Source organism: Hydra viridissima, unplaced genomic scaffold, assembly GCF_058129835.1.
Source record: "Hydra viridissima isolate aposymbiotic clone 2 unplaced genomic scaffold, HvirCarnegie_v1 scaffold_5, whole genome shotgun sequence".
Classification (NCBI taxonomy): Eukaryota; Metazoa; Cnidaria; class Hydrozoa; order Anthoathecata; family Hydridae; genus Hydra; species Hydra viridissima.
This window is the reverse complement of record NW_028324304.1, coordinates 17,775,027-17,785,028: the sequence shown is the minus strand read 5'-3', so window position 1 is coordinate 17,785,028 and position 10,002 is coordinate 17,775,027. Positions and strand designations below refer to the sequence as shown.

At 30.4% G+C, this 10,002-nt stretch overlaps 1 pseudogene across 1 annotated transcript; it reads right to left on the bottom strand.

Annotated features, from left to right (window-relative positions):
* On the bottom strand, nt 1-9,174 carry LOC149889087 (uncharacterized; annotated as a pseudogene). Its single transcript, XR_016453020.1, has 6 exons — nt 9,124-9,174; nt 8,850-8,908; nt 4,807-6,888; nt 2,750-3,348; nt 2,360-2,490; nt 1-295 (listed from the first exon to the last, which is right to left on the bottom strand). The product of XR_016453020.1 is annotated as an uncharacterized LOC149889087 (transcript).
* Between the last annotated feature and the right edge of the window lie 828 nt (nt 9,175-10,002).

Below are 10,002 nucleotides of genomic sequence, written 5' to 3'. Positions count from 1 at the left end.
TGGAAATTACTAATAAGCTTCTTTTCATGTCACACAGCATATAACAAAAATTGTATCAAAAAAGTTGTTTGACTGAAACAAAATAAAAAAGCCAACATCCTTCCACAAAACATTTAACGCAAAAAATCAACAAAACCAAGCATTATCTGCAATAAAAGTCTAAAGTTGACTAAATGAAGGTGTAAACCATGATACTGCGTTTTTTTCCAACAGGTCCGTAGCAGTCCGCCGACTTTTTCAGAGTAACTTCAGAACGGTCATACCAGCATTCACCATAAAATGCAATTCCAAAGATCTACAATAACCAAAAGGTAGTTTATAATTACGCGATCATTATAACTCTAGGTTTTGAATTAGATTTTAAAATCATTATTTAGAAATATTAACTTCCAGTGGAAAACCATCAGCTTCATGTCAAACGTTCATCAGATTATAAAAAAAAGCCGAAAAAAAAAAAGACGTTTAGAGCACTGGTTCTCATCCTTCTTGCTATTGCTATTTTTGTTGCGTAAAAAAACCATTAAAACTGAGGAATATTACAGTCTCTCATCAGGTAGAAAAGTAATGTTTCATACATTCTGCACATTTTTTTGTTTGTGCAGAAACGATGGAGCATGTTCTTATTGTCAATGCAAACACTTTTACAAGATGCTCCGTTCACGTTTTATGAAGGAGATTGAAAATGATAAAAAGTTCTCATTAACGCCCCCCCACCCCTACCCCTTGTAGATAGATATGAAAATATAAGGTAAAAAATTAATAATAGAGTTAACTGTTAGCAAATCTTCTTTTGAAGAACACAAACAAGCAGCATCAGCATATAAGGTTGTTAATAGTTCTGTAAGGAGGGTAATCGCTCTAATGCTTCAGTCCTTAGTATTCTGTTGTACCTGTGATGCCCCTCTGTCAAAAATATACATTTTTGCTGAAGGTATAACATTTCCTGAAACATTTCTTCAAGAATTATTCTTCACGTAGCTCATTGTAACTTTGCTACTTTTAACGGGAAATCAACAGGCTACTCTAAGTTACATACAGTTATAAGGCGTGCTTGAAATAATCCAATCAGTGAAAATGCTGCAAACCGCAAAGAAAATGTTAAAGCAACAGCTGAGCAATTACAATCACATGTAATCTTATTATAATGAAAAGTTTATATAAGAAATAAATGAAAAAGCAAAAAACCAAACAAGAGCTATTCAAAGCTCATCTTAATCTTAAAAGCGAGTTGAATTGTTTTTTAAAAATATTATGTAAATAGAATCTTTAATGGGAATTACACCCAAAGCTCACATTAAAACGCCAGATGATTTTTACAAAGCCAGGTGGAGGGTCATATATGTCATGAAAATTGGAGCATTTCAAAGTAATTTTAAACTAGTAAAGAGAGAGAAGAAAGAGGTCATTAAGACATTTGCATATCTCCACCATATATATATACATGAGCTTGCAGCTACTTCTGTATCTTTGTTTAGACATGGTCTACAACTTCTGAAAGATTTTGAAAATCACAAAAAATATAACTGCAGCAGTCTCTGTATTAGTTCTTAACTTATTTATTGGACATCTACAGTATTTTTCAGAAGAGTCAGTTGCATTGGCATCTTTTGTAGAAGGGTTCTTATATGAAACCAAGCATACAGTTTTTAAGACCTATTTACCCTCCAGGACGTCAACTGAAAATCCTTTGAAGCGTTTGTTAAGACAAACTGACAATTAACTTCCGGAAGTTGTTCGTAAAGAAAGCATTTGTAATACATTTGACGGTAGCTAAAAAGATTGAGAGTGAAGCTTTTTTAGATTGACAAAAATAGTTAGCTCCGTGAAACCAACAAATAATTGAAATAGATTCTTTTATCCAAAAACAAAACCAATCCTAATTGAAAAAATTCGACCAAAAAAAAAGACAATATAAACTTCTCTTCAAAAATCGGCGTTTACGTTGCTTTAAAAGACTCCCAAAGTTATCAATTTAAGAGTTTTGATTTATATAAGGCATTCTAAGACATTTCTTGAACAAAGGTGATTTAGAAGGAATAGAAACCATTTTCTATAGAAATGGTATCATATAGCCAATTTTTTAAATATCCAATTTCAATAGCTACTTTAATCAATCAGTTCGAAAGTAAATTCCAAAAAAAAAAAACCTAACAATCATTATGTTACAGTTAAAACTAGAAAGTTTGGTAAGAAAAATCATACATATTATAAAAAATTAATTCTATTTAGCTTTTATTGTGTCTAGAAATATAGTCGAGAAATGGCTTACGTTGTATTTAAACTTAAGTGAGAATATATGCATATACATATACATACATCATATATATATGAAAAGATATTATCTAAAAAAAAAATATACTTTAGATTTTGATTTGGAAACAAGATATTTGCAAGTATCAACAGTTGAATTTAAGTTGCTCCAATCAATCAGTCTGCGTACGTTCAAATGCTGTATGAAAATTGGCCTTACAACGTTGTGTTTAAAACATCCTAAAAAGAATATATCCGTTAAATAAGTTTACAAAGCTTAAAAACAAGTAAAGCAGTTTTAACTCAAATATTACATTATTTTAACAACATTTTCACGTTTTGGGTGGAGGATAGAATAGCAATAATGTTGATGAAGCCTTGATTTAGCGAGATTACTCTTTAAATGGGGGGGGGGGGAGGGGGAGGGGAGGACTTTAGGAAATGTTTGAAATAATCTCATTAAGAAACTTCAATGGGAATCAGAACTTATAGCTATTACCTAGTAACTTTATTCTTGATAATGGAGGACAAGCAGTAGGTAACGTGTCTGTTTGATGAGAGGTAGCTGGAGAATGAGTTGGTGCAGTTTCTGTTTTGGATAATGACGCTTGCGATAGAGTGGTTGCTGAGGTGCTGGTTGAAGCGCTTGTTGAAGTGCTGGTTGAAGTGCTGGTTGAAGTGCTGGTTGAAGTGCTGGTTGAAGTGCTGGTTGAAGCGCCGGTTGAAGCGCTGGTTAAAGTGCCGGTTGAAGTGCTTGTTGAAGTGCTGGTGAAGTGCTGGTTGAAGTGCTGGTTGAAGTGCTGGTTGAAGCGCCGGTTGAAGCGCTGGTTAAAGTGCCGGTTGAAGTGCTTGTTGAAGTGCTGGTTGAAGTGCTGGTTGAAGTGCTGGTTGAAGTGCTGGTTGAAGTGCTGGTTAAAGTGCTGGTTGAAGTGCTAGTTGAAGTGCTGGTTGAAGTGCTGGTGGAAGCGCCGGTTGAAGCGCTGGTTAAAGCGCTGGTTAAAGCAGTGGCTGAAGCGCCGGTTAAAGCGCTGGTTAAAGCGCTGGTTGAAGCAGTGGTTGAAACGCTGTTTGAAGCGGTATTTTTGTTAAAACAGAAATCTAAAAAGTTAACTTTAGTAAGTTATTTTTAGTTGCTGTTTTTATTGCAGTGGTTGTTCTCATTGGAACTTTTTCTTTACTTTTTCTTGTTTTTTGTAACAAATTATTAGAAAACCTTAAATAAATAAAAACTTATACTTCATGACAATTTTTTTAAAAATAAAAATGAACAAAAATGTTTGTGTTTCATTTCATTTAGAGTCTTTTGATAAATTTTATTTTTTATCGGAAAGTTTTTCGAACAAATCTTATTCAAAACTAATGCAAAAATGAATTCAAAATTATACAATGAATAAAAGAAATAAATATTGAGATCAAAAAGTTTTCAACTAAATAAATGTAAGAATGAAAGATTTATCTTTTTTATGTTATAAAATTTATTTTACCTCATTTTAATTTATTTAACTTATTTTAATTTTTCAGAAAGATAATCACCATAAACATACATTTAAACTAATCTTGAATTTCCTTCTCAAGATCTTAAAAACCAAATATACTCGTTTTTGCATTAGACTCTACTAAAAACCACATTTTCAAATTTGGAAATATTAATAAGTTTATTTTGTTGTTATTTTATTCTAAGTTTGCAAAGGTAAAGATTTAATCATTTAGTTAGAAATAAAATGAAAGTTGAGCTCCAAAAAAGTTTCAAAGCTTGAAATTACCTTCCATATTTTTTTAAAAGAAATTTCAAAAATGAGAAAAATCTCAGTATTTATCTTCCGTTTTAAAGAATTTACAATTTATTTAATTTTATTTAATTTTTTTTAACAGCAATTGGACCGTTCACAGATTCACAAATGACAGAGCTTTATGAATGGTGGAAACAATAGAGACAACAATTGGTACCAACTCTTTTTTGCAATATGAAACAACTTCATGCAGGTGACTGTTGTGGTAGCTAATTTGATACTATTACATTTATATTTAAATTAAAGCAAGGTTTATAGCCTAAAACATCATGGCTGAATGATTGAAAACTTAATTACCTTAACTTTTTACATCAGATAAAAAATTTTTAAAATAACATTTTTAAAATATATTATTTTCTCCATGAGGTGTTATTTGTTGAGAAGTTTGACTTACCAAAAAGATTGTGAAAATTTTTTGTGGTACATAAAGAGCTAGTTAGTAGTAGTATTATATTATTAGTATCATCACTAGGTTATAGGTTTAGTATTATCATATATATATATGTTGTAGGTTAGTATTTTTTGTTACATAAAGAGCTAGTTAATATTATTATTATTGTATCAGGATCATCATTAGGTTAGAGGTTTTGTATCATAATATATACATAGTATATCTATATATATCTATATCTATATATATCTATATCTATATATATATATATATATATATATATATATATATATATATATATATATATATATATATATATATATATATATATATATATATTTATATATATATATTAAAGGTTAGTATCATCATCACCTTTCATGTGCCATTCATTTGATGAAATGTTCCTTTTTCCGGTAAATTCATCAGAGCAAAGACCAAATATTTTCAATCTTTTGATGAATATAGCAATACTGCAATCGCATAATAGTGGGTTTCCATGCAAATCAAAAACAGCTAATGATGAAGGTAATAACATAAAATTGTCGAATGGAATAGTAGAAATGTTGTTGTAACTTAGACTAAGGAACTTTAATGAATATAATGAACTGAATGGCTTGAATGTGTCAGATCGAATAGTGGATATTTGGTTAGAAGATAAATCAAGGTTTGTTAATGAAGTTAATGGCTTGAATGTGTCAGATGGAATAGTGGATATTTTGTTGGATGATAAATCAAGGTGTGTTAATGTTAATGAGTTTAATGACTTGAATGCGTCAGGTGCAAGAATGGATATTTGGTTGTAAGATAAATAAAGTCGTGTTAATGAAGTTAATGGCTTCAATGTGTCAGGTGGAATAGTGGATATTTGGTTTGAAGATAAGGAAAGATATTCTAATGAATTTAACGATTTGAATGCGTCAGAGGAAATATTGGATATTTTTTTGTAAGATAAAAAAAGTCGTGTTAATGAATTTAATGGCTTGAATGAGTCAGGTGGAAGACTGGATATTTGGTTCAAAGTTAGAAAAAGTTGTGATAATAAAGTTACAGGCTTGAACACGTCAGGCGGAATAGTGGATATTTGGTTTGATGATAAATCAAGTTTTGTTAATAAAGTTAATGGCTTGAATGCGTCAGATGGAATAGTGGATATTTGGTTGGAAGATAAACCAAGGTACGTTAATGAAGTTAATGGCTTGAATATATCAGAAGGAATAGTGGATATTTTGTTGGATGATAAATAAAATTCCCTTAATGAAGTAAGTTGCTTGAATGCGTCAGAGGAAATAGTGGATATTTGGTTGGAAGATAAACCAAGGGACGTTAATGAAGTTAATGGCTTCAATATGTCAGATGGAATAGTGGATATTTTGTTGGATGATAAATCAAGGTTTGTTAATGAATTTAATGATTTGAATGCGTCAGAGGAAATATTGGAAAGCTGGTTGTAAGATAAAGAAAGTCGTGTTAGTGAAGTTAATGGTTTCAATGCGTGAGGTGGAATAGTGGATATTTGGTTGGAAGATAAGGAAAGATATTCTAATGAATATAATGATTTGAATGCTTCAGAGGAAATATTGTTTATTTGGTTGTGAGATAAAGAAAGTCGTGTTAATAACGTTAATGGCTTGAATGCGTCAGGTGGAATACTGGATATTTGGTTGGATGATAAATCAAGGTTTGTTAATGAAGTTAATGGCTTTAATGCGTCAGGTGGAATAATGGATATTTTGGTGGAAGATAAGGAAAGGTATGCTAAAGAACTTAATGATTTGAATGCGTCAGAGGAAATATTGGATATTTGGTTGGAAGATAAAAAAAAGGCTTCTTAAAGAAGTTAACGGCTTGAATGTGTCAGATGGAACAGTGGATATTTTGTTGGATGATAAATAAAACTCCCTTAATGAAGTTAATGGCTTGAATGTGTCAGGTGAAATAGTGGATATTTGGTTATTAGATAAAGAAAGGTATGTTAATGAATTTAATGACTTAAATGCGTCAGTGGAAATATTGGATATTTGGTTGGAAGATAAAGAAAGGTATCTTAATGAATTTAATGGCTTGAATGCGTCAGGTGGAAGACTGGATATTTTGTTGGATGATAAATCAAGGTCTTTTAATGAAGTTAATGGCTTGAATGTGTCAGATGGAATAGTGGATAATTGGTTGGATGATAAATCAATGTAGATCAATGATGTTAATTGTTTAAATGCATCAGATGTAATTGTCGCTATCTCGTTGCCCCTCAAACCAAGTCTTCTTAATGAAGTTAACGACTGGAATGCGTCTGAAGGAAAAGTTGGTATTTTACTTCCACTTAAATGTAGCTCTGTTGTAGTAGATGCAATTTCACTCAGTACATATGTGAAACCACCTCTTTGACAATTTACAACCGTAGAATAGCACGTGCATCGTTGTGGACATCTTGATGCGCAAAACATCGTTAATTGAAACCTTAGGAAAATGCAGATTCTTGAGTTTTATAAAAAAAGTTTCATTAGATTAATTCTCGAGCAAATTTATGCGTTTCATTGCATTGTGAAAAAGAGCTCGTTTACAAAAGGACTAGTTTTTATTTTCTTTTATTTGAGTCATAGAATTTATAATTTATTCGTTTTATCGTTTATGTCAATCCACCACTTTTACAATACACAATCATAAAATAGCGCGTGCATGGTAGTGGGCATCTTGACCCAGCTAACACAAAACGTTCGAGTACGTTCGAAAAACGGTAGAAACGTTCTTAGAACGTTCTTAGAACGTGCCCGACCGTTTCTTACGTTCTACGAACGTTTCTTGAACGTTTTGTGTTAGCTGGGAATGCGCAAAGCATCGGCAATTGAAACCTAGGGAAAATGCAGATTCTTGAATTTCACTTAAAAAGTTTCATTAGAATAATTCTCGAGCAAATTTATGCGTTTCATTCAACTGTGAAAAATAACTCGTTTACAAAAGGACTAGTTTTTACTTTCTTTTATTTGAGTCATAGAATTTATAATTTATTCATTCATTTTATAATTTTTTAAATAGTTATAGAAATTTGTTTAAGTTATAATTCGGATTCTATTTAATAATTTGGATTCTACTTAATAATTTGGATTCTACTTAGTAAATGAGATTTAATTTGGATTCTACTTAGTAAATGAGACAAAAGACTTGTTCAGTTTTATCATCCAGAATTAATGCAAAAAATTTATTCACCTTAAGATTGTAAAATTAAAAGGCATCAAACAAACCAGTTTATCAAGAACAGCGTAATTATAAAACTTTCCTGAAAACGCTTCCTGAAACAACTCCTGTCATGAACCACTTTGTGATTAAGGGTTTAACTTTAGTAGTTAAGGGCTTTATTGTTGAAAAAATCAAAAGCGAAAAGATTTAAATGTTAAATAGAAAAAAAGAAATAAACAAAACTTCGTAGAAAGTTTGTTGAATGAAAAGCTAAATACAGTTCTATATTGTTAATAATTATTTAATACAGAAATATTTTCATTGTAATATATCTTTTCTCAGAAATTACTCAAAAAAAAAAAACTGAAAAATTCCAGAAATCCTTGTTTGTCTTGGTTACCCTTTGGCTCTTCACCACGAGTGGCGCCTGGGGTATGACATACTTCAATTCCTTTTCCTTGCTACGCCACTGTAGTTTTCCATTAAAAGAACTTTCAGAGTTTTCTACTTTTAGAAAGGTTTACATTATTTTTTCCTCATGTTTTATTGATGCAGTTATGTTTAATGAAACCTATTGCTATAATTACTAAGTTTACAGCTAAAGCCAAGTAATTTTAATTGATTTTGATTTCACATTATCGTGAATTCATATAATAACTCATCTGCTATTGATTACAAATTGCGATTTCTTAGATTAAGGAAAAAGTGATGCAATAAATTTAAAGAATCAAAAACAAAACTGCTGCATCAAGTAAAAACATAAAAGAAGAAAATAATCGTTCAGTTTGAAACGTCTGATTATTTTTGTTGAGTTGGTAATATATGCAGTTGCGAGCATATCTCGTATTTTCTCACTAGGTTTAAATTTAGCATTTGATTTCTCGTGAGAAAAGTACAAATATAAAAAATATAAAAGATAGCCCTAAGAAAAAAAGTTTTAATTAACCATCATCCTTCATAACCTAGAAAAAGTTCTTCGTGTTCAAAGTAAAGATTTTAAATTATTATTGTAAATATTTTTTACTTCTTAAGTTGAGTAGAAATCACAAAACTCTATACTCTCTTTTTTTGGGAGGACGTAAATCTTTTTGTAAACAAATATTTAAATATCGTCAAAAATACTTTAACTTGTTCGTAATTGAAAAAGCACAATATCTTTTTTTAACGTACTTTACACTGATTTTTATAGTTTCATATATTTAGATTATTTAGACATTGTAACGTAAATCTAAAGTCTAACTTACATCACGAAACAGAAGGTGTAAAGAAGATTCATCTTTAGATCCAAAGTGAACTATGTCAACTAAGTTGAAGTATATATATACATATATATATATATATATATATATATATATATATATATATATATATATATATATATATATATATATATATATATATAATGTATTTTTAAATATATATTCGACACTTTTGCAAATGAGTATTACACGTTATTTGTTGTATTCAATTCATCTGAACAAACACAGCATTTTCTAATGTTAAGTCTTTTTAACAAACCTCTTGAGTCTTGAGTTGTCAAGTTCTTGAGTTGTGTTTGTCAAAAAGACTTAACATTAGAAGACATTTGAGAATGGAGCAAAGTTTATGTGTTTAGAGATTTTGAAAACAAAAGAACTTAATTCTAGCAACACATGTTCTTAGAATTGACAAATTTATGTTATCCTAAATAATTTTCGTTTCATTCAAAGTATTCTTGATTTTGTAGTTGATGGAGTAGTTCTCTATCCTACGTTCTTTAATCGAGAAAGTAACGTTAGGTTTTTACTCCCATGCAGCATGCTCATGAGGAGCGCAATTTAAGTTTATTTTACGCAAAACTTATTTTAAATTAAACTTCCATTCTGCCTTAACGTTTAAGCTGCTATCTATAATAGCACACTCTAAGGCTTTAGACAAACTTTAACAAATGGCATTCTTTTATATGATGTTTGTGACCAAGCATCGCCTTCGGTCTTCTTATATCACTACAGGTAGATAAATCCCTTGTCAAATATAAAAAGATGTGTGTGACGTGTGGTGCGGTATTGACAACATTATGACATTGCTTTTCGTTGCAAAATCAAGTGCTTCTTAATTTTTTGCGATTCATGATTTTCTAGTATTAAAAGTGCATTATATTCTTCAGTGAATTAGAATTGTCTTCTTTTCCGTTTCTTGAAATAATGCGAGAAAAGCTGTAATTTTATTTCTTCAACTGTGGAAAGATGCAACTATTGCGTTTTCAGGCAAAAGTTTCCGTACTATTTACTATAAACTAGAGGGTTTGTTTTGCTCTTAATGAAAACCCTACTGAGATAAATTAACTCTAAGTTGGCTTGTTTTGATACGGTAACTCCTGGTGAGATTCCTATATTTAAGAAGAAACTAACTTTTCCC